Source organism: Alligator mississippiensis, chromosome 9, assembly GCF_030867095.1.
Source record: "Alligator mississippiensis isolate rAllMis1 chromosome 9, rAllMis1, whole genome shotgun sequence".
In the NCBI taxonomy this organism is placed as follows: Eukaryota; Metazoa; Chordata; order Crocodylia; family Alligatoridae; genus Alligator; species Alligator mississippiensis.
This window is the reverse complement of record NC_081832.1, coordinates 79643128-79668640: the sequence shown is the minus strand read 5'-3', so window position 1 is coordinate 79668640 and position 25513 is coordinate 79643128. Positions and strand designations below refer to the sequence as shown.

General features: G+C 50.1%; 1 protein-coding gene across 3 annotated transcripts in view; it reads right to left on the bottom strand.

Annotated features, from left to right (window-relative positions):
• The window catches only part of KDM3B (lysine demethylase 3B), a 74758-nt gene that overhangs the window by 48960 nt on the left and 285 nt on the right, over positions 1–25513 (bottom strand). The window contains exon 1 of one of the 3 annotated variants that reach the window (XM_059713023.1): positions 25107–25328. The exons of the other annotated variants lie outside the window; for them this stretch is intronic. The gene's annotated coding sequence lies outside the window, so the exon portion shown is untranslated. Of the gene's footprint in view, positions 1–25106; positions 25329–25513 lie in introns of those variants that run through there. 3 annotated transcript variants of the gene reach the window in all.

Below are 25513 nucleotides of genomic sequence, written 5' to 3'. Positions count from 1 at the left end.
TAAAGGCTCACAAAGGGATTTTCTTTTCACACACAGACACACGTCTCAAAATAGCTAAAGAATTGTCGGTACAACTTAAAGCACACACACACACCCTCCCCTTACTCTGCTGCAGTGTAAACGTGGAGAACACCTAACTCCCCCAAACAGATCTTAGCTTCCCAGAAATTTGGCCTTTTAGGTTAAAGTGGACTTAATGAATGCAAATAGTTCAGCAATCTGAAATAAACTGCTGGCAGAGTGCCAGCGTTAACACAAACACGCCATTGCTTAGCGGCACAACACCGGTTGTTGCGTCTTCTCTCATTTCTAAGTAGCTCCAGAAGCCTCTTATGAAAATTACTGCACACATGCAAAGCACAAGTATTGTAACGAAAATGTTCCAAGAGGCCTCTAGGAATAAAGAGCCTAAGTGTCATTTACAGGGTTTGTGTGTGTATTCGATTTATACAGTGCCCTTCCCAAACCCGGGGGGCTCAGGGTGAGGACAATCCTATAAATCAGCAGTGGAAAGGACTTGGATAACCAAATAAACATGATGTCTGTCAATGATGATGGTCACAAAAGCTAATGCCAACTTGGATGGATAAATGGGGGACTAGTAGGAGTAAGGAGGTGATACCAACTCCATACAGGACGCTACTGAGACCATTAATAAAGTAAATATCTAGTTATTGCATCCATGCTACAAAGAAAGTGTAGAAAAACTGGAAAGGTCTCAAAAAAGAGCTATGAGAAAGAAGTGAAGTCTGGGGAAAAAAAGCCTGTTAGCAGGAGACTTTAAAAGTTCAGTTATTTAAACTTACCAAAAGGAAGGGGTATTTTATCATAAGCTACATAGAGCAAAAATTTCTCACAACAAAGAGTTCTTCAAATTGGTAAATACATAAAACATTGCCGAGTTCTTTAATAGCTTCATTAATGATTTGGACAATAGGATCCAGTGCACACGTAGCAAATTTGCAGACCACACCAAGTCAGGCGGCGTCACGGATCCTCTGGAGAGCAGAGCTGGGATCCAGAATGACCTAGATAGACTGGAAAAATGATCCACTTCAACCAGATGAGATTCAACAAGGACAAGTGCAAAGCCCTGCACTTGGGATGGAATAACTGCACGTGCAAATACAGCCTGGGGAATGACTGCCAGGGTTGCTGGGGGTCATGGTGGACCATAATAACCTCAATACAAACCAACAGTGTGCTCTCACTGCAAAAAACCCCCAACATCTCCGGGTTGTATTAACAGGAGTGTTAATTGCAAGTCAAGGCAAGTGATTCTTCTGCTCTATTCAGCACTGGCAAGGCCTCACCTAGAGAACCGTGTCCAGTTCTGGGCCCAAAACTTCAATAAGGATATGAACAATTTGGAGAGTCCGGTGTAGAGCAACAGGGGCCTGGGAGGCAAGACATATGAGGAAGCCTGTCATTGTAGGGTCTGCTTCCCTGACCTCTGATGCGCGTGGCTCTTCTCTGGACTCTCTCAAGCTTCTCCACATCCTTTTTGAATTGTGGAGCCCAAAACTGGACGCAGTACTCCAGCTGCGGCCTCACCAAGGCCGAGTACAGGGGGAGAATGACGTCCCGGGATTTGCTTGAGAAGCATCTATGGATGCAAGCCAGCGTTTTGGTCGCTTTACTAGCTGCAGCATCGCATTGCAGGCTCATGTTCATCTTGTGGTCAGTGATGACCCCCAAGTCTCTTTCTTGCATAGTGCTAACCAACATAGCACTGCCGAGCCTATAAGGATGCTGCGGGTTTTTCCTCCGAAGGTGGAGAACCTTGCATTTATCGGCGTTGAACACCATCAGATTCTCGTCCGCCCACTTGCTGAGCCTGTCCAGGTCAGCTTGGATCACCCGCCTGTCTTCTGGTGTGGCTGCTTTGCCCCAAAGCTTGGTGTCATCTGCGAACTTGGCCAGTCCGCTTCTGACTCCAGTGTCCACATCATTAATGAAGATGTTGAACAGTATGGGTCCAAGGACAGAGCCCTGGGGGACCCCACTGGTCACAGGACACCACGATGAGTGACTTCCATCAATTACTACCCTCTGGGTCCGACCCCGGAGCCAATTTTCCAGCCAGTGGATCGTGGAGGACCCAAGGCGACAATTGGCCAGTTTCTCCAAGAGGTGATCATGGGAAACCAGACTGAAGGCTTTTTTGAAGTCAAGATATATGACATCAATCTCTTCTGCCTTGTCCAGGTGATAGGTCACCTGGTCGTAGAAAGAAATGAGATTGGTCAAGCAAGACCTACCCGCAACAAACCCGTGCTGGCTATCCCTTAAGATTTTGGCGTCGGCCAGTCCATTAAGGATGGCCTCTTTAATAAACTTTTCTAAGATCTTCCCCAGGATAGAAGTCAGGCTGATGGGCCTATAGTTAGCCGGATCCACTTTCCTCCCTTTCTTGAAGATAGACTGGAAGAAGGCCAATGTGGTGCCTTCGGGCACTACACCAGAGCGCCAAGAGTTTTCAAAGATATAAAGATATAAGTTTGGTCAAGCACTGGAACAGGCACCTAGAGAAATTGGGAAAATTTCATCCTTGGAAGTTTTCAAGAGCAGTTTGGACAGATACTTGGCTGGGATGGTTTAGCCAGGTGTGATCCTGCCTTCGACAGGGGGCTGGACTAGATGACCTTTTTGTGAGGCTCCTTCCAGCCCAACTTTCCTATGAAATCATTTAATTGCTGAAAAACAAACTAAAACTGAAAGCAAGAATGTTTTAACAGTAGCATAACTGTGGAACAACTGGGTAGGCAGTCTGGTGAATCCTTCATTAGTTTTTCAATGTGGATGTTATTATACAAAGATAGTTTCATTTGACTGGAAGGTACAAACTTGATGCAAGAATTCACACCAAGTTTGTCACTTGATGAATTTTTGCAAAGATGCAAGTTGGTCTAATAAGAGATAGCAGATTCATGCAAAAGAGTCAAACGATGCAAGAATTCAAGAATTACTCAAATAAACGGTGCCCTGTATCATTACAGAGACCGGACTAGATGATGAGTCTTTCATCTATGAATAGGGAACTACTGAGTTCAGAGTAATTAAGCCATGGTTTCAGGACATCTGGCAGTCTGTGGGGAGGGACGGGACTGCAGGGCCCTTCCGCCAGAGACATTCCCCCGCCACCTCTGCCCACAAAAGTGGCGGCCAGCCCCAAGATCTGCCCACAAATATCAGGCAGCCGTCTCCTTTAGTTCAGCAGACCCCACCTGAGTACAGTCCAACACTTAAGTTTCCGCAAAGCACTAGAAACTGAAGGGAATAAGAACACGAGGCACCATGGCATGAAAAGAGCAGGCTATTACCTAACTCACTAGTCAGAGTAGAGCTTGCAGGCCAGACTGGGTGCTCCAAGATGTTTTTCTGCCCCGCAGCTAGTCCCTTGATGCTTCCTGGCCCAGGTGCAGGGGGCAGCTTGGGCCGTAGAGCATGCAGCCGGTCCCACAGCAGGGCTGCGGCGGCACAGCAGCTGGACTTGCTTCCTGGCAGCCCTGGGAGCAGGGGTGCTGACCTGGCTGGTGACAGCCCAAGTAATTGCCCACCCTGGGATGCAGTTCTTTCAGTGGCATCCTCCTATTAATTACAGCTCCACCGTTGGGTGACAGACAGAACAATTCAAAGAATTACCCAGAAGGAAGGGGGTGGGGAGGGAAATCCCAGCTCTTATCACAAAAGCAGCTAAAAGCCTCAACACGCAATCAGGTTTCACGAATAAAAGATAAACACTTAAACAGCAGAGAAAATTGCAGATGATTCTGTATCTGCTACTACTACCACCTCCCTCTTCTTCCGCCCCAGCACTGCCACTTCAGAGCAGCACAGAAGGGCACAATGGCAGTCGAAGCTAGTATCAGGCAAAGTATTGCTCTCAGACAGCGCACTGGGTTGTTTTTTCAAGGTCAAAAAGTGCTATGACATGAGGGGAAAGTCTCACCTTCCAAGTTTCAGATAGGGGACAAAAGGTTGTGCTCTCAAGTTTCCACTGACAAAGGGTAGAAAATAAGCTGCTCGCTTTGTCCCAACTTGTTCAAGAGCAGTGCAAGCACCAGCACAGCTAATCTGGAACTCCAGAAAGATTAAGTCAGCGATCTCTAGATAGCCAAGTCTCCATGTCCTGAAATCAAGACTCACTCACATTGCTTCTAGGCAAAGAGTAATTCCGACCAGTAGGATATGAACTTCTTGGTTCAAAAAGACTGCTCTTCCAACTTTGGGAACTCTAGTATCAAAAGTAAGATAGAGGAATAAACGTTCACGTTTTTCTTTCTAATTGGAAATATATTTCCTGGGCAGAAAGCCACAGATACAAGAGAGGACAACTTTGGCCAGAAGCCATTAAGGGAACACTGCCCCTGGTTTCGGGATTCACATTTTAAAAGATGCTGGAACTTTGCAGAGCACCAGAACAGTGCTGCAAAAATACTCTGAGGGCAAAGATAAGAAAAGTTGTCATGACAGACTTACAGAGCTTCAGCTGCCCAGTTTATCAGAGATGAGGCAGCAAACTGAGAGTATGCAAAATGAAAATACCAGGTTCCTAAAGACACTTATTTGGCAGAGAGAGACTGAAACCAGCAAACTCGAAATGCAAGGAAGGTCCAAAGTTTAACTTTAACGCTATTACTCACTGCAATACAATACTATTAAAAAGTGCTTTATTCTGCATCTCTTGATGGCTTCAAAGCAAGACTGGATGCCTGTCTTGAACAAGTCTTAGTCAAATACATTATTGGACTCAACAGAGAAGTAATTACTTGAGGTTATATGGTCATACTAAACAGTGCTTTCTGCTTGAAAAGCTACAGATTTACTTCCCCGTTTCTCAGAAGTACTGAGGATAATTGTGCAGCATTTTAATGGCACACAATTACTATAGCTGAAAGACCAGTTTCAGTTTTACTCTGTCCATTTGACACAGAGGAATCAACTACACAAGAGATTCAGGACCAAATTTAACTCACATTTAAATTTGAGATGCAAAAATGCCCTAATCCAGGACAGAACAGTAGAGGACTCAGCAGCATGCTCCTCTGGCCAACGAGCTGCAAGTCAAGTATTGCTGTGTTTATCGCAGCAAGAGGACGTGAGCTAGAGGAAAGTACACAATTCAAATCCCTGATCATTTAAAAGAGCAAAACCAAACTCTGACAGCCAGAGAGCCGCAGGCGACCCGTGCAGATGCTCCGTTTGAAGACGGTACGTTCTGCACCAGCTTCAGTTTGCTTTGGACAATCTCGGAGACTAACATGAACGAGGCCAGCAACGATTACATCTAAGAAGCTGCAACTTTCTTGCTACATGGAAGAAGCTCGTTGTGTCCCCTGCTAAGTCAAATCTTTCAATAACTGGGAATCCATCCTCAAGTTTCTAACCAATTATCAGTTAGGACTATTAACTGCCTCAAAAGGGAAGATTCCAATTAAAAGTCTCTGGGTGGCCGTTCCTAAACTATCAGCATCATTTCAATTGTATCCTCACTGGGTCTCGTGCAGCTTGCTGTCATCCATGCCGCAATCTCAGCCAAACACCTAGTCGCTCATTAGGTTGGATGGAAGAAGAGGAGGGAGGGGAAATCAGACCCAAGCTATTTTGCAAACCTGTAATCATTCGTGTGGCTCTTCCCTGTACCTTCTCCATTCCTTCAGCATTTCTCAAACTCTACACATCAGAACCTAACAGTGTTCCCGCAGCAGGTACAACACTAGCACCTAATCCAGGGACAGGCTTGCCTCCCTGCTCCTATTCAGGATGTCTCTATTTCTACAAACAAGGATCGCACCGATAGCCCTTCTGGCTGCAGCACCACACTCGGAGTTCACACTCCACCCACGTATCCATTGCGGCCCTCAGCCCTGCTCAGAATCACCGACTGCTTCCCACAATGGCTCCCCCGTCACATAAGCACAGTCTGCATTCCTTTTCCTTAGATATATGACCTTATGTATGCCCTAGCCTAAACAAGACAGAGACCACTAGCTGCCTGATAATTAGCCATTCCCCCCCACAATATTTGGGTCACTTAAAAGTTTCATAGTAGCTAGGGTCAGGAGGGACCTGAACAGATCGTCTAGCCTGACCCCCTGCCACAGGCAGGAATGGATGCTGGGTTCACAAGACCCCAGAGAGGTGATCGTCCAACCTCCTCTTGAATTTACCCAAGGTAGGGGCGAGGACCACTTCCCTGGGAAGTTGGTTCCAGATTTTGGCCACCCTAACTGTAAAATATTGCCTCCTGATCTCCAACCTAAACCTGTTCTCCATCAGCTTATGACCATTGTTCCTCGTCACCCCGGGTGGTGCTGGGGAGAAAAGGGCTCTGCCTATTTGCTGATGATCCCCACTGATGAGCTTGTAGGCAGCCACCAGGTCCCCCCTCAGCCTCCTCTTGCTGAGGCTGAACAGGTTCAGGTCCCTCAGTCTCTCCTCGTAGGGCCTGTCCTGCTGCCCTCTCACCAAGCGGGTGGCCTCCTCTGGACCCTCTCCAGGCTGGCCACATCCCTCCTGAAGTGCGGCGCCCAGTACTGGACACAGTACTCCAACTGCGGCCTGACCAAAGTCGTGTAGAGGGGGAGGATCACCTCTCTGGACTGCCTTGAGATGCACCTTTGGATGCACGATAAGGTCTGGCATTGGCGGCTCACGTTCATCTTGGAGTCAATAATGACTCCAAGATCCCTTTCCGCCCCTGTGCTTTCAAGAAGGGAACTCCCCAGCCTGTATGTGTGCTGTGGATTCCTTCTCCCAAGGTGCAGCACCCTGCACTTGTCTACGTTGAACCCCATCCTACTACCATCTGTCCACTTTTGCAGTCTGTCTAAATCTAGTTGCAGCCCCTCTCTCCCTTCAAGTGTGTCCACCTCGCCCCACATCTTAGTGTCATCAGCAAACTTGGACAGCGTGCTTTCCACCCCCTCGTCCAAGTCGCTGATGAAGATGTTAAACAGTGCGGGCCCGAGGACCGAGCCTGGGGAACCCCACTGCCCACATCTCACCAGGTTGAGTACAACCCGTCCACCACTACTCTCTGGGTGTGCCCCATCAGCCAATTTTTTACCCATCCAACTGTGCAGGCATCAATGCCACAGTCGCTTAATTTACTGATGAGGATGGGGTGAGAGACAGTGTCAAAGGCCTTCTTTAAAGTCTAGAAAGACTACGTCCATGGCGACACCATCATCCAAGGATTTAGTTACTTGGTCGTAAAAGGCAATCAGGTTGGTCAGGCAGGACCTGCCTTTGGTGAACCCATGCTGAGTGCCCCTGAGCATGGTCTCCCCTGCAGGCCCCCCACTGATGTGCTCCTTGAGGATTTTCTCCAAGAGCTTCCAGAGCACTGAGGTGAGGCTTACAGGCCTATAATTACTTGGGTCTTCCTTCCTCCCTTCTCGAAAATTGGGACCACATTAGCCAGTTTCCAATCCCCCAGCACCTGGCCAGATGACCACAAATGCTCGTACAGCCAGGCCAAGGGCTCCGCGATGACCCCTGCCAGCTCCCTCAACACCCGTGGGTGGAGGGCATCTGGACCTGGGTTCTTACTCACAATCAGGAGGCACAGTTCCTCCTGCTTACACCCTGTACTACAAGCGTCAGTGTAGAGGCACCTGAGGCCTCCCGAGGGTGTCCGAGCCTCCCTCCCACCCCAAGGACAGTTGTGGCCCCCTACTCCCAGGACACTGATGCTTACCTGGGCTTCCCTCCCACTTGTCACCCAGTTTGTTCTTTTGTTTTCAAGTCATTGGTTAAAACACTAACTAGCACAGGCTCAAGATGCAATCAGTGTCCTGCCAGAAACCCAACTACTCCACTATGGTTACAAGAGAGACCTGTCACTGAATCTGTTTTTAATTCATTTACTGTGCACCTTAGTGATTTTGTATTGTTCTTGTTTCTTAAAACATCATGCAGTGCCATGTCAAACTCCCTGCTGTAGTCTGGGCATGTTACTTTGCTCAATTTTATCAAACTTTGAAACTTATCAAAAGTAGCCAGTTGATAAGACCTTTCTATTTCATAGATTTCATAGACATTCGGGCTGGAAGGGACCCCAGAGGATCATCGAGTCCAGCCCCCTGCTCCAAGGGGCACGAAGTCAGCAGGGATCACAGGATCCCAGCAAGATAAACATGCAAACGTCTCTTGAAGGCGTTCAAAGTGGGTGCTTGAACCGCCTCCAGTGGCAGTCTATTCCAGACCTTGGGGGCTCGGACAGTGAAGTTCTTCCTTATGTCCAGCCTGAATCGGTCACGGTGAAGTTTGTGACCACTCGATCTGGTCATCCCTTGGGGTGCTCTGGTGAACAGACATTCCCCCAGATCCTGGTGGCCACCAGATCACCCCTGAGCCTGAGCTTTTCCTGGCTGAAGAGTCCCAGGGCTCTCAGCCTCTCGTTGTAAGGTCTGCTTCCCTGACCTCTGATCATGCGCATGGCTCTTCTCTGGACTCTCTCAAGCTTCTCCACATCCTTTTTGAATTGTGGAGCCCAAAACTAGACGCAGTACTCCAGCTGCGGCCTCACCAAGGCCGAGTACAAGGGGAGAATCATGTCCCGGGATTTGCTTGAGAAGCATCTGTGGACACAAGCCAGCATTTTGCTCGCTTTACTGGCTGCAGCATCGCATTGCAGGCTCATGTTCATCTTGTGGTCAATGATGACCCCCAAGTCCCTTTCATCTGTAGTGATAACCAGCATAGCACTGCCGAGCCTATAAGCGTGCTGCAGGTTTTTCCTCCCAAGGTGAAGAAACTTGCATTTTTTGGTGTTGAACACCATCAGGTTCTCATCTGCCCATTTCCTGAGCCTGTCATGGTCAGCCTGGATCACCCTCCTGTCCTCAGGCGTGGATGCTTTACCCGAGTTTGGTGTTGTCGGCAAACTTGGCCAGTCCACTTTTGACACCAATGTCCACATCACTGATTAAGATGTTAAACAGTATAGGCCCTAGGACAAAGCCTTGGGGGATCCCACTGGTGACCGCACACCAAAACGATTGGCTTCTGTCAACCACTGCTCTCTGGCTCCTACTGTGGAGCCAATTCCCCAGCCAGTGGATCGCAGTGAGGTCCAGGCCGCAGTTAGCCAGTTTTGCCAAGAGGTGATCGTGGGATACCAGATTGAAGGCTTTTTTAAAGTCAAGATATACGGCATCAATCTCCTCTCCCTTGTCCAGGTGATAGGTCACCTGGTCGTAAAAGGAAATGAGATTGGTCAAGCAAGACCTAGCCGCAACAAACCCGTGCTGGGTATCCCTCAAGATATTGCTGTCAGCTAGTCTGTTAAGAATGGCCTCTTTGATAATCTTTTCCAAGACCTTCCCCAGGAGAGAGGTCAGGCTGATGGGCCTGTAGTTTGCCGGATCCACTTTCCTCCCTTTCTTGAAGATTGGTCTATGTTGAACAGAATTATACTCCTTTATTTTTTGACTGAGTCCTGTATCAGCCACTCCATCGCTTCGCCCTGGATTAGTGGAAGGCTGACAGGCCCAGATTTACTCAGGTTATATCATCTGCCCCTTTTAAGTATAGCATTCATTTCCTTCAGGGGATGGTGGGGGCAGGGGGGTAGTTAACATGAATAATCTAGACCAGGCTTGTCCAACTTACGGCCTGCGGGCCGCCATAAGGCCCACCAAGACATTTTATCTAGTGCGTGGCGGCGGTGGCACCACCGCTGTGGAGCACAGAGCGACGGTGGCAGCAGCATGGATTGCAGAGCCGCCGCCATAGAGCCACGGTGGCGCAGGGCAGTGGCGGCAGTGCGGAGAGTTGCGGCAGCGCGGAGAGTTGCGGCAGCGCGGAGCTGCAGTGGTGGTGGCGCAGGGCCGTAGCAAGGTGGGCAGGGCCAGCCCGCGGGCCTCAGCCAGCAGCAAGGGGAGGGGAGCTGCTTGGCCCCGCGCGGGAAGTCAAGCAGCAGCCGCTGGAACTGCCGGCCCATGCCTGCCTCCTCACCCGCCCGCTTCAAGCCAGCCCCGCTGCCCTGCGCTGCCCTGCCCCACCCCACAGCAAGGCGGTGCCTGCTCCCCTGGCCAGTCTCCCCCGGGCGCTGCGGCTCTCCAGGTCCGGGCACGAGGCCCCAAGGGGGCCGCTTCTCACGTGCTGCTGGGGACGGGAGGAGCCCGGCCGGGTCTGCACCGGCCAGCAGAAGCGGTGGCGGAACCATGTGCCGCTTGGGACGGGACGAGCCTGCACCTGTCAGTCCCAAGCGGCACACGGCTCTGCCACCGCTTCTGCTGGCCGGTGCAGACCTGGCGAGCTTTGAACCGTCCCCAGCAGCACATGGGAAGCCGGCTTCAGCTGCATGCTGCATTTTCTGGCCGGTGCCGACCCGGTTCTGCCCAGGCAGGTCCTGCAGCACCGTGTCAACCCGGGCATGGCACCGGCAGGCCGGGCAGGCCCCAGGTTAACCCTGGCCTGGCCCCGCGGCTTTTCCAGCACCAGGTCAACCCGGTTGTAGCCAAGCAGCTCCTCCAGCACCATGTCAACCCAGGCATGCATGCCATGTCAACCAGCACCGTGTCAACCCCTGCAACTTCACTGGTGTCAAAGGTCATGTGACATCACTTCCTGATATGATACCACTTCCTGTGACATCTTTGAATATGCGCCGACCCACTGGGTGATAAAAAGTTCGTGAACCGGCCCCACCTTCAAAAAGGTTGGACATCCCTGATCTAGACACTGGCTCCCCCTATCCAAACCTGCAGATTTTCAAGTCTTGCTTGGTAGCTATTTAACACCCTCCCCAGTCATCCATCATACAAGTACACATTACAGAAACATTTATGGAACACTTCAACACCACTACTGATAAGCATATTTTCATCTAGACATGGACCCATCTCATTGTTAGAATCACTTCTGTTCCAAAAGGACTTAAACTTCTTACCGTCTGTATCTTTAACTGCCGCTCAGTTTTTCTTGGGTTCTTCTGCTTCCCTTCCCTTTTCTGTTGCTACTGTCTGACCTGCATTCATTAACATCAACTTCTCCTTTTGCTTATTTGTTTTGTACTGTTCTTCCCCACCCCTTACGACTAGCTTTTTAAAACTAGGAGCCATTCACTTTCTTGACTGGTTCTCGGGAAGCCTAGTAAGATATTCTTACACCACTCTGAACAAATATAATCCTGCAGTTTTTAAAAACATTTTCACATTCATTTCCTAGTCATAGGATAGTCTGGAAAGGAATCTATAATTCATTGCAAAGTCACTGAATATTCAGCAGCAGTTGCAGCACACTTTCGTTTTAGGGCATACTTAGCCAAAATTTCATAAAATTGTCCATAGTTTTTGGGGCGTGTTCATACCCTGCTTAGTCTCACAATGAAGATGATGATGTATTTTTTGCATGCGACTCCCAAACTGTTTGCCAGAGGTATGTGTGTCCAAATAGGACACCCCCATCTCAGTTCCCAGATCTTACAAGCAGAACTGGAACGTTGCAAGTGAAGCAGCAAATCCAAAACGAATGCAAACCAGTGACATAACCTTAAGGTGATAAGAATGCTATTAAGTTTGCAGTACTGTCACTTAAACCGCTAAGCCTATTTACCTTCGTTAAAGACAAAAAGACCAGAAGTTTCCACCTATCACAGATCTCTTGAACTATGCATACTGGTGCATATCTGGGATAGGATTATGCTCTTTAGCTCTCTATGGTCTACAGACATGTTTTTCCCTTTGACTTTGCTGCACAGTGCCATTACACATTTTAGGAAATGGAATCTTGACCACCTGCTTATGATCCATTTTCAGAGTTTCAAGACAACCTACACATGAATTATTCCTTGCAAAGGTACGGCATCCGCCTGGCAGAATCCCTCTGACAGCTCTCTCCTTCCTCTGAGGCTGTACAGTCGGCAGGGCCGTCCCAAATTCACTAGAGATCTGAAAGCTTTATGCTTAGCCAGCATTGTCGATTGGTTATCGCAATGCTCATTTTTCCCTTCAATGGGGCAAGGATCCCTTTCCGGTTTCTATGGTAGCTGAACTGACCAACTATAACCATTCCTTTATAAATCCCCTGCTCTGAGGTGATACCACATTTAGTAACAGAACAGGCATCAGAAGCAAGCTGTAGAGCACCGAGGGCCACACGCTACTTGCAGGGCAGACCTAGCTTGCACAGCCCTGCCATCCAGGTCCCAACTGGACCCACACAGGGCAGAGCACATGCTCAAAGCATGGGGCAGTGCGTGGGCTAGACTGGGCCCATGTAGTCCCTCCCGCAGGATACCCAACCTGGAGGCTGCTCCAGCTGGGCTGGGACCCACACTCCGTGCGGCATGGATCCGGGATTCACCAAAATGGGCACCACACGCAGTCCAGCCCAGGCAGGACAGTAGCCATCCCGCACATAGGGGCTATCTTGGACTGGACAGCACCGCACAAAGCGCCCACTCTGGCACATGCACCACACGGTGCCTGCTCCAGCTGGTCTGGGACCTGCGCTCCCAGGCACCACGTTCAGCACGGGTACAGACTGCCCAAAGCAGGTGCTCGTACCGTGCAGTTTCATAGTAGTTGGGGGTCAGAAGGGACCTGAATAGATCATCTAGTCTAACTGCACTGGCTGGAGCACGCGCTGGGATCACATGACCCCAGACAGGCGTTCATCCAACCTTTTTGAATTTACCCAAGGTAGGAGCGAGGACCACTTCTCTAGGAAGCTGGTTCCAGATCTTAGCTACCCTGACAATGAAATAGTGCCTCCTAATCTCTAACCTGAACCTATTCTCCAGCAGCTTCTGGCCATTGTCCCTCGTCACCCCAGGGGCTGCTAGGGACAATAGGGCCCTTCCTATTTGCTGCTGATCTCCCCTAATGAGTTTGTAGGCAGTACCAAATCCCCCCTCAGCCTCTGCTTGCTGAGACTGAACAGGTTCAGGTCCCTCAGCCTCTCCTCATAGGGCCTGCCCTTTTGCCCTCCAACCAAGCAGGTGGCCCTCCTCTCAAAGCAGGCCACATCCTTCTTAAAGTGCAGTGCCCAGAACTGGACGCAGTACTCCAGTTGAGGCCGGACCAAAGTCGCACAGAGGGGGAGGATCACCTCTCTGGACCGGCTTGAGATGCATCTTTGGATGCACGACAAGGTATGGCTGGCCTTGCTGGCTGCGGTCTGGCATTGGTGCCTCATGTTCATCTTGGAGTCAATAATGATTCCAAGATCCCTTTCCGCCCCTGTGCTCACAAGGAGGGAGCTCCCCAGCTTGTACGTGTGCTGTGGATTCCTTCTCCCAAGGTGCAGCACCCTGCATTTCTCTAGATTGAACCCCATCCTATTACCATCAGCCCACCTCTGTAGTCTAAGTCTAATTGCAGCCTCTCTCTCCCTTCGAGCGTGCCTACTTCTCCCTGCATCTTGGTGTGATTGGCAAACTTGGACGACGTGTTTTCCACCGCCTCGTCCAAGCCACTGATGAAGATGTTGAACAGTGTAGGCCCCAGGGCTGAGCCCTGGGGGACCCCACTATTCACATCCCGCCAGGTTGAGTATGACCCGTCCCCCACCACTCTCTGGGTGTGCCCCATCAGCCAATTTTTGACCCATCCAATTGTGTAGGCATCAGTGACACAGTTGCTCAGTTTATTAATGAGAATGGGGTGAGAGACAGTGTCAAAGGCCTTCTTAAAGTCCAGAAAGACTACATCCACGGCAACACCGTCATCCAGGGATGTAGTTACCTGGTCATAAAAGGCCATCAGTCTGACGAGGGCAGCCATCACGTGCAGCGCTGATGCCTGCAATACCAGGCACTGAACTCCATGATGGAGAAGGTCCTGCCCAGCCCTATGTTCCTAAAACTCTTGTCAGCAGCACTGAGGCCATCTTTCCAAAGCGCACAGGTATGGGGACACTATTGCAGTATGACAGTTAAGCGGCAGTCAAGTAAATTCCACATCAATCCAACCATGAGATGGAAGTTCAGTGCCGTTCACTACTTCTACATGTAGAGTAATTTCAACTCCCAGAGGGTTTTATGCACAGCTCTGGGAGACGATGATCTGCTTTAATAGAAGTTACAATAGAATCACCTCTGGAACGTAGGCAGTTTTAATCCATAATGATGAAGGTTCTCTCTCCCTTTGATAACACTAGAGAATTTTTTCTTCTATTCTTACACTTTTTTTTAACCAGAGGATTGGCTAAGTAACTGCTATTCTTTGCAGAACTTTGCTGAGTGGCGCAATTAGCTTTAGGTTTTCTCCAGTGCTATATCTTATAGTCCCTTGAAAGGAATACTTCTTGAAGACACCCAAGAACTGAACAAATTGTTCCTCGTTTCCTTTTCATTTGCCACAAGAAACTCGCTGCCACCTGAGGTCGATTGCATCTGGTCTTGCAGTTGTGACACTGTTGTTTTCTTTTGCCCCAAATCCACCTGCCCAGCATGCAGTCCAGCCACACCGTGACACCTGTCAGTCAGTCACGTTTTCTCCACAGACAATACTGCCAGTCTCTGATCATGCTACGCAGACCAGGAGAGGAGATGCAAATACCTGCAGAATTACAAGCATTTCCAACCGCAGCCTGTAAGAACTGCCATTTCAACTGTTAGTGCTGGACTGCTTCACTCTCGTCTTTCAGAGGGGCAACTAATGTGTTCTGCTTTGGCAGCTGATGCTGACCATGACATGATCTTCAGCTTCTCCTTGTGGAATGGATTCTGCTTTACTGTCACTTGTGTTATGTTCCAGTGCTAGAAGCAGTGTGCAGGAAGCCAGGACAGTGACCCTAGGGGAACCTCTACATTTGTGACGCGTGTAATTACAACACACAGTTTCAGAGAGAACATCACTCATTCTAGAAACGTCATAGATTTCATAGACACTAGGGCTGGAAGGGACCTTGGAGGATCATCGAGTCCAGCCCCCTGCCCCAGGGGCAGGAAGTCAGCTGGGGTCAAAGGATCCCAGCAAGATAGGTGTCCAAATGTCTCTTCAAAGAGTCCACAGTAGGTGCTTGCACCACCTCTGGAGGCAGTCTATTCCAGGCCTTGGGGGCTCGGACAGTAAAGACGTTTTTCTTTATGTCCAGCCTAAAACCGTCTTGGAGGAGTTTGTGACCGTTGGACCTTGTCATCCCTTGGGGTGCTCTGGTGAACAGGCATTCCCCAGATCCTGATCTACCCCCCCTTATGTATTTGTAAGCTGCCACTAAGTCACCCCGAGCCTGCGTTTTTGCAGGCTGAAGAGTCCCATGGCTCTCAGCCTCTCATCACGAGGCTCATGAGCCTCTCTCAGAGGCTCATCTCTTGCCCTCTGATCATGCGTGTGGCTCTCTGGACTCTCTCAAGCTTTTCCACATACTTGTAAAATTGTGAAGCCCAGAACTGGACGCAGTATTCCAGCTGCAGCCTCACCGAGGCTGAGTACAGCAGGAGGATGACATCTTGAGATTTGCTTGAGAAGCATCTATGGATGCAAGCCAGAGTTTTGCTCGCTCTACCAACTGCAACGTTGCACTGGTGGCTCACGTTCATCTTGTGGTCAATCATGACCCCCAAGTCCCTTTCAGCCGTGGTGCTAGCAAGCGTAGCACTGTCAAGCCTATAAGCATGATGCGGGGGGTGTCTTTGTTCTCCCCCCAACCCCCGAGGTGGAGTACCTTGCATTTTTCTGTATTGAATGTCATTAGGTTTTTATCTGCCCATTTTCTGAGCCTGTCAAGGTCGGCTTGGATCACCAGCCTATCCTCAGGTGTGGATGCCTTACCCCGAGGTCTGGTGTCATCGGCAAACTTGTCCAGTCCACTTCTGACACCAGTGTCCACATCGTTAATAAAGATGTTAAAGAGAGCAGGTCCAAGGACGGAGCCTTGGGGGACACCACTGGTCACAGAGCACCGTGAGGATTCACTTGTGTTGACCACCACTCTCTGGGTCCAACCTCAGAGCCAATTCCCCAGCCTTCGGACTGTGAAGGAAAATCAAAGCGTTTCCTTCAGGATCTCCCTGCAGGAGAGGCCCGCTCAGCGCTGGCCAGAGGCTGGCTTCTTCCTGCCAAAGCAGCGAGAGCCCAGTCCCAATTCGAGTGCGCTCACTGCGCCACAACCCTATTCTTAAAGGGGCAGCTTTGATTTCTCATGTACACAAGTAACAAAAACAGGGCAGGAGTCCAAACTGTCACTAAACGTAAGAAACATGAACCTAATGTGAAGATCCTATGTTCAAGGGCATCACAAAGCAAAACATTCTGGCAAGCAGCTCTGAAAAGGCCCTGGTATTGGATCTGCAGCACCAGACGTGGTCAGTCAGGAGAGATCCAAGGGCTTTGTTGCCACTTAGACATAAAGATGCTCTCTCCAAGACTCATGCTGGACTTGGACTCCTAGATGTAATCAATCACCCCTGGAGAGCCTCTTGACAACCTTTATGCTCTGCAGGATTCTTCCTCCTCCTCGTTCTTCTTTGCGAAGATCTAACTGCAAACAAAAACAGCGCCCAAAGGGTGCAAGTGAAAGAGCCAAAGGTTCAGGCCATGGAATCAGTGTACAGCACAACTGGTGTAGACTTCAAGCTAGTTTTAACTTAGCTTAACCAGGCTGGGTACTGCACAGTGCTCCACACAGACCGCTCACGTATTTGCCCAGCCACTTAGACACATTTTGCACCCATGCAAATATGGTACTAATCTGTAGCTGCTACACTAGACATGTTACGTGTGCAATCAGAGTTCTGTGCACTGGCAGTGCAGGAAGTCAGCTGCTAGACACTGTGCAGTCTTCATTTTGATAAGGTCAATAGCCACAAATCCCTCTGCCTGCCATACTAACTAGCTCAATAGCTTCAAATCCTCCTCTGCGTGGGCATTTCTGCTCAAGTGCATTATTTCACATGTAGGCACTTGAGTCCTGTTACTCCACTGTTACCCCCCCATTTCTCACATATTATCTTGTAAAATATTTCAGAGCTTTCTGCACTACCCGTAGGCATGTTCCAGTACCTTCAACTTAAAAACAAGGAGAGCAACAAAACCCCGAAGCTCACAGAATCTTGCGCTCTTCTCTCCCGGGAAGGAACTCTGCCTTAGCGGCTCCAACAATCAGGTCTCCTGTTTACAGAACACCCGCAAATTGCTCATCTTCCACATTACAAAATTAACTATATTAATACAAATCCAATGAGACAGAACTCTGAAGAGTGGAGACTTATTCTATGCCAACACAGTGCATACACAAGGAAAATACTTCCCCTGATAGAGGGCTACTGCAGGACTACACATTTTATTAGCTTCTAAGAAGCTAACACCTTAATTCCATGTCCAATTCTACCTATAACTAGCCTTAACTACTAAAACAACAGCATTTACACTGAACCCCCAAAATGATTTTGGCAAAGGATGACTGCATTAAAAGAGAAGAAAAAGAAAAGACCCGAAAGCAGGTCTCAGAGCAACAGGTGTCATTTTTTTTCATATGAAACCACTATTGCCATAGGCAGGAGGAAAAGGACACTATTTCCTGCCACTGCGATCACTAGAGCCCCAGAGGAAGACATAGCAAAGCCTAGGAATATTCCCACTTATCAACACTATGGAAACACACAAAATAGCCGGGGGGGGGGGGCGCCGCCGCGTGATTTAGTCCAGCTCCCTGCTCAAGGCACAATTACATGTCTAAACCGTGGGGCCCCTGGCACGGCTTTATGAGCACTCGTGGTGCTCTAGCCAGGTGACAGAAGACTGGAAAGAAGGCCAATGTGGTCCCCGTTTTCAAAAAAGGGGGGAGGGAGGACCAGGGCAACTACAGGCCCGGTAATCTTACCTCAATCCTGGGGAAATTCTTTGAGAAGATCATCAAGGAGCACATCTGTGATGGGCCGGCATCAGAAGTGATGCTGAGGGGCAACCAGCATGGGTTCATTGGGGCAGGTCCTGTCAAATCAACCTGATTGCCTTCTACAATCAGGTCACAAAATCATTGGACACAGGTGTCACGGTGGACGTAGTCTTTCTGGACTTCAGGAAAGCCTTTGACACTGTCTCTCACCCCATTCTCATTAAAAAGCTAGGTGACTGTGGCACTGATGCCTACAGTCAGATGGATCGCAAATTGGTTAAGGGGCTGCACCCAGAGAGTGGTGGTGGATGGGTCATATTCGACCTGGAGGGACAGGGGCAGTGGGGTCCCCCAGGGCTCGGTCCTCGGGCCCGCACCATTCAATTTCTTTACTCGCGACTTGGACGAGGGGATGAATAGCACCCTGTTCAAATCCACTGACAACACAAAGATCTGGGGCGAGGTGGGCATGATAGAAGGGAAGGACAGGATACAGCTGGACCTGCACAGGTTACAGGGGTGGGGGAATGTAAATAGGACGGGATTCAATACTGGCAAGTGCCGGATGCTGCACTGGGGCAGAAAGAACCAGCAGCACACCTATAGGCTGAGGAATTCCCTTCTTGAAAGCACAGAGGCAGAAAGACATCTTAGAGTCATTATTGATTCTAAAATGAACATGGGCCGACAGTGTGAGGACATGGTCAGGAAAGCTAAACGGAACCTTGCCACGTATGCACAGATGCGTCACGAGCAGGGCCAAGGAGGTGATCCTCCCCCTTTGTGCGGCACTGGTCAAGCCGCAGGTGGAGTACTGCGTCCAGTTCTGGGTGCCGCACTTCAGGAGGGACGTGGACAGCATGGAGAGGGTCTAGAGGAGGCCACCCGCATGACCAGGGGGCAGCAGGACAGGCCCCACGAGGAGAGGCTACGGGACCTGAACCTGTTCAGCCGCCACGAGAAGGCTGACGGGGGGGATCTGGTGGCTGTTCATAAACTTGCCAGGGGGGACCAGAGGGGAATGGGTGAGACCCTGCTCCCCCGAGGACCTCCCAGAGTAACGAGGAATAACAGCCACAAGTTGACAGAGAGTAGGTTCAGGCTAGACATCAGGAGGCGCTACTTCACAGTAAGGAGGGCCAGGATCTGGAACCAGCTTCTAAGGGAAGTGGTGCTGGCTCCTACCTTAGGGGTCTTTACAAAAGGAGGCTTGATAATTACCTAGCTGGGGTCATATAAGCTTAAACTTACCAGGGGTCATACGAGCCCAGTATTCATTCCTGCGCAGAGCAGGGGGTCAACTTGATGATCTGCTCAGGTTCCTTCCAACCCTACATCTATGAACCACCCCAGCCAAAGCATTTGACTAAACTGCACTGAGAAGCTTCCAGTGGCAGAGATTCCACAAGCTCTGTAGATAATCGCTTCCACAGCTTAACCCACCCCCTTGGTCAGTAAGTTGTTCTTGATTTCCAGCTTATACCTGCCTTGTTGCAATTTAAACGACTGGGACGGAACAGGCTAAGGTCCAGCCTGCAGCCCTTATGGGGAATGCTCTGGGGGCTCAGGGAGAGCAGGTTTTATTGTATAACCAGGGTACCATAATGTCCTTCTCAGCCCAGAGGCAGAAGGCAACCTAGACCTGACAGCAGGCCACAGAGACTGCTCTCCGACTGGTTCCCTATGACCGTTCCATTTTATTGGGCGAGTGCTGTCCTCAGGTTAAGACTAGAGTTTTGTGATAATTTTGTTGGGAACGGAGCTGACTGCACCCAAGGAGAACGTGAGGTTCTGAAACAGTGGGGAGCAACCTGAGGACAGAGACAATTTCAGGGGGTCCTTCAGGAGGCGGAGACCAAATAAGGCTTCTTCTTGGGGAGTCCCAAGGCAGAGCTCCCCCTCCAAAGCAATGCTGATCCGCGACACCTGCTACTTCTTGTCCCTCCTGTGGGCAGGGAGATTGGATGGAACATGCAACACCTCTGAAGGATCCAACAGACAGAAAACTGCCTCTAACATGTATTGGACCAATCAAGCAGATGCCCCAACTGATGACGTGATACATAACAAGAAGGGAAGCTTGTCTCCAGCTTCTCTACCACCTGCTTCCCTGCCAGGCTATGGAAGTATGAAGGTGAGCAAGACAGAACCACGTGGGTTTCTACCTAAGCACAGGGTGCCTCCTCCCACGCTCTTTTAGCCCCTAGAACAGAAAAAGAGCGAGACAGGCTGAGAATCACATCCGTCTAGCACTAAGATTCTCCCAACAGATTAAAGGAGACTGGGAACAGATATCTACCAGGATTGTCAGGGATGGCAGGAAGGACAGAACACCACCAATTCACTTCATATTTAGTAAACTGATGACAATAAACCAGTATGCAAAAAAAAGTTGATATAAACTTAAACTGGTCAGGCCACAGTTGGAGTACCACATCCAGTTTTGGGCGCCAGATTCATAGATGTCAGGGTCGGAAGGAACCTCAATAGATCATCGAGTCCGACCCCCTGCATAGGCAGGAAAGAGTGCTGGGTCTAGATGACCCCAGCTAGATACTCATCTAACCTCCTCTTGAAGACCCCCAGGGTAGGGGAGAGCACCACCTCCCTTGGGAGCCCGTTCCAGACCTTGGCCACTCGAACTGTGAAGAAGTTCTTCCTAATGTCCAGTCTAAATCTGCTCTCTGTTAGCTTGTGGCCATTATTTCTTGTAACCCCCGGGGGCGCCTTGGTGAATAAATCCTCACCAATTCCCTTCTGTGCTCCCGTGATGAACTTATAGGCAGCCACAAGGTCGCCTCTCACCCTTCTCTTGCGGAGGCTGAAAAGGTCCAGGTTCTCTAGTCTCTCCTTGTAGGGCTTGGTCTGCAGGCCCTTGACCATACGAGTTGCCCTTCTCTGGACCCTCTCCAGGTTATCCGCGTCCCTCTTGAAGTGCGGCGCCCAGAATTGCACGCAGTACTCCAACTGCGGTCTGACCAGTGCCCGATAGAGGGGAAGTATCACCTCCTTGGGCCTATTTGTCATGCATCTGCTGATGCACGATAAAGTGCCATTGGCTTTTCTGATGGCTTCGTCACACTGCCGGCTCATGTTCATCTTGGAGTCCACTAGGACTCCAAGATCCCTTTCCACCTCTGTGCCACCCAGCAGATCATTCCCTAGGCTGTAGGTGTGCTGGACATTTTTCCTGCCTAGGTGCAGCACTTTGCATTTCTCCTTGTTGGACACGTGGGCAGAAAACAACAGAATGCAGTTCAACCTGTCCAGGTCTGCCTGCAGCTGTTCCCTGCCCTCCGGCGTGTCCACTTCTCCCCATAGCTTTGTGTCATCTGCAAACTTGGACAGAGTACACTTCACTCCCTTGTCCAAGTCGCTGATGAAGACATTAAAGAGTATCGGTCCAAGGACCGAGCCCTGCGGGACCCCACTGCCCACACCCTTCCAGGTCGAAACCGACCCATCCACCACGACTCTCTGGGTGCGACCCTCCAGCCAATTCGCCACCCACCGGACTGTGTAGTCATCCAAGTCAGACTTCAAGAGGGATGCGGAGAACCTTGAGGGTTCAGAGGAGGCCACTCGTATGGTCAGAGGCCTGCAAGCAAGGCCCTACGAGGAGAGACTGAGGGACCTACATCTCTTCAGCCTTCACAAGAGAAGACTGAGAGGTGATCGTGTGGCTGCTATAAATTCATCAAGGGAAGGCAGCAGGGAATAGGAAACGTTCTATTTACTAAGGCACCCCCTGAAGTAACTAGGAACAATGGCCACAAATTGACGGAGAGCAGATCTAGGTCGGACACTAGGAAGAGCTTCTTCACAGTAAGGGTTGCCAGAACCTGGAATGGGCTTCCCAGGGAGATGGTAGTGCTCTCCCCTACCCTGGGGGTCTTCAAGAGGAGGCTGGACAAGCACCTGGCCGGAGTCATCCGACTCCAGCGCTCTTTCCTGCCCAGGGCAGGGGGTCGGACTCAATGACCTACTGAGGTCCCTTCTGACCCTAGCATCTATGAATAAATACCTGTGTTCCCCAACAGCTATTTAAGAAAAGTGTTAATTATTTACCATTCTCAAATCCATCCCGATTAGCTTGTTGACTCTGCCCTTTACACATTAATCCATAACTACCAATAAGCACTTCATTTTCCCTAGACATATTGTGAATGAGAGCTCTAGTTCACACCATCTCTCTTGGACTTCAATGCTCTTTTCCAATCATCTGGGATTTCTAGATTAAAACATGTAATTTAAAAGTTGTTCATTTATTTTACTGCTAAAATATTATTGACCAAAGATATAACCCGCCATTATCCAATGAATTACCCACCTTAGTCTCAGTGAGATATTTGTTCATCACTGCATCAGCAATTAGTCTTCTTTGGGTTTCTCACTGTGAGTAGCACCCAAAAACTTTGCATTCTCCTTTGCCTGGAAAAGGGTGCATGAGGCGGAAAGCTTGCAAATAAAGAATTTTGTTTCACAACTATGTAGTTGGTCTAATAAAAGATATCACCTCTACCAAGAGTCCTGACTGCTTTTGCCCGTAGACCAATGTGGCTAAAACCTGTATCTGTTGAATTCCATTGTGCTTTTAAAGTAACCGCGAACAAACAGAAAGCTTGGAAATTCAGAAGAGATGAACTATTCTAGCTCAGCCCCTGTTCGCCATCAGTTGTCAACTCAACTCTTGCACAGAGCACCAAGGAGACATTCTAATGAAGGCAGGCTTTTAACAGGATTTAAGCTGTTCCAATGGCCACTTTGGGAGAAAAACTAAGAACTACTCTTGTCAGTAAAAGAATAGCTTTAAAAAGCAGCAGAATTTTTCATTCGCTTTCAGTTATTTTGAAGATAAAGCTAATATGGCAGTTCAATCATGGGGATTTTTTTAAATCTTGCATTTGGGTAGCCATGATTAGGTATTTTCCAAAAACTTTACATTTTTTAATAGTTAATTTCCAAGCTGATGTTTGCATGGGGAACTCCCCCCACCCCTGGATACTTCTCTGAAAGGGCCCCCCTACCCAAATACTGGAATAGGCCACTGATTTCTACACCACCAAAGGGACAGTTTGTGAGTTTCAACAATGACTTGAGATTCAAGATCTACATTTGCCTCTCCCCAGCCCCCCACAGCAATCTCCTGCTGAAGCAACTGCTTATACAATTTTATTCTAAAAAATATTTTCCTCATCAGTTACTGCTGAAAGACGAAAGCTATGACACTTGTACAAGGCAAACACCTTAAATGGTCCATATACAAAGTGCTGTGAAAAGCATGGAGTTAATTAAAGGAGAATAGGATGATTCTCTGCAGTCTCTCTCTGCTGTTCCCTAAAGACTGAACGTTTCTTCCTTAGATAAGCAGTTCCCAACAGCGGCCTGTGAGCAACCAATGTCATGCCCCACCTTCCCCCCACGGTCAGGGAGCTCTGCAAAGATGGTTGGTCACATTGTGCCAATTCTCCTCATTTCTGTCTGCTAAACTGCACGAAAAGAAAACAGTAAATATTTCTCTAATGTTAATTCTCCATATTGCTTTAACTGCCACAGCTGTAATTTTGTTATCCCAGGAATGGGCAGTACCCATGAGATTCTCACTACTAAAATGTGGTCTGCATTGATAAAGTCAGAGATGCACTGCCCTGCAGGCTTTTATTTAAACTACCTGCAGCATTGATGCTCACTATGAATTTGGAGGAGGATGCATGTTAGTCTAGACAATGGCCGTGTTGACAGCATTAAATAAGAGGTAAAACCACCAAAACCACAGACTGAAAAGGAGAAATTTATGGTGTGCCATTGCCTATGGCTATAAATGTTTTTGGTAGCTTTGGCACCAGCAAATAGCAGCCTGACACATGGTCTCAAGCTCTGGACTAGGAATTTACTGTCCTCTTATCTAAAAAAGACAACAAACCACAACTACTAAGAAGTGAAATAAAAATGCATCTAAGGCCAGACAAAGCAAGACAAACAAACAAAAAAGTATGGAACTCATAATTCACAAGGTCAGATGGGATCATAACGATCACCGTGACCAGGGCTGTCCAACTGGCAGCCCACACGACCCACAAGCAGCGAACGTGCGCTTCCCAGGCCCCTACTCAGCTGCTGCTGCTGCCTTGGACGCTCTGGCTGCTGCGGGGTCTACGTTCCCCCTTCCTCCCTCACTCAGCTTTCATTTCTGCTCCCTTCTGCCCCAGGGGGCAGGGCTGGGAAGCCCATGGCACGGTTCAGCAAAGGAGCTGAGCTAGGGCCCCTTCCCCCATGTGCATGGTGCAGGAATGGGGTGGGATGGGGAGGCTCTCACTGGTGCAGCCCACCTGGCGTGCAGGTGCCAGCTGCTGAGGAGTTGGACACCTTGATCCAGACAAGCCTCCCATGAAACAGGCAACAGAACTTCCCCAAGCTAGTTCTTGTTTTAAATAAAGATTTTATATTACTTTAAGAAGGCAAAGATGACCTGAAAAGAGTACTGTGCAAGTCCAGATCAAATCCTGACTCTGGAAGTCATGCACAGTAACCACACAATCCCCTCAAAAAGCTGGTCACGAGAGCAGGTGCCCCTCACCCCTCCCCAGACCTGTTAAAAACAATGCTAGTAAAGTACGTTCTCCTACCCTTGGGAAAAAGATGCCTGCGGAATAAGTAAAGTATTAGTGCAGTTCCCCCAGGAATCAACTGGCAGTCAAAAGAAACTTGAAAAAGGTGGGATTTCTAGAAAATGTTCACAATGCTCAAAATTTCTTCCAAAAACGAAGTCTTCAGCATTTGTTTTACAATTACCTGTTTACCTTCAGCCTGTTTTACAATTACGCCGAAGACACAACGAATACTATGCATCTATCCACGGGATACGGGGCAGGATGGGCCGTTGGGCTGACCCAGCCCGGCACTCGCGCCCCCGTCCCAGGGAAGACGCTGCGTCGGGAAGAGCAGGTCCCTTGGGGGTGGGAGGGAGTCAAGTGTCCGCTCTGGCCCCACGTCTCAGAACCGGACGAGACGCTGCCTCGGCCCCACCGAACAACATGCAACGGCAGCCGTCTCCAGGGGCCGCAAAGGACGAAGAGGAAGAGCGGGCGAGACCGGGACCGACCCCGACCCCGACGGACAGGATCCAGGCAGCCCATCATCCCTCCCGCTTCTCCTTGGCAAAGCGGCAGACGCCAGTTGCCAGCAGCGGGGCCAGGGTGAAGGCAGCGCAGGGCGGCGGGGGCAGGACGAGAGGCTGCCACGGGGGAAGGCAGGGAACCAGGCCTGGGCTCGGCTGGCGGGCAGGGTCGGGAGGAGCCCTGTAAACTGACCGAACCGGAGACGCAGCAGCTCTGGGGGGCCAGGCCTCGCGCCACCGCGAGGTAGAGACGCGCGCGCCCAAGTCTGTCCCGTGCAAAGCCCAGGCAGCCCCCGGGCTGGGCGACGGGGGAGGCCGCCTGCAGCCCCTGCCACCCCGGCGCCGGGCGGCTGCAGCAGGCGCAGGGCAGGAGGTGCCGCCAGACACAGGGGAGGGGAGGGGCGGCCCGGCCCGGCCCGGCCCGGCGTGGGAGCCCGGGGCCGCCCCGCCCCAACCCGCCCCGCCCCGCCCCACACGTGCGGGCGCGCTGGTTCCGCGCGTGCGGAGCTCCTCCGTCCGCCCCCGCCCCGCGGGAAGACCCCCCCGCCCCGCCCCGCCCCGCCCCCGCGGCGCCGAGGGGCGGGGGAAGGCAGGAAAGAG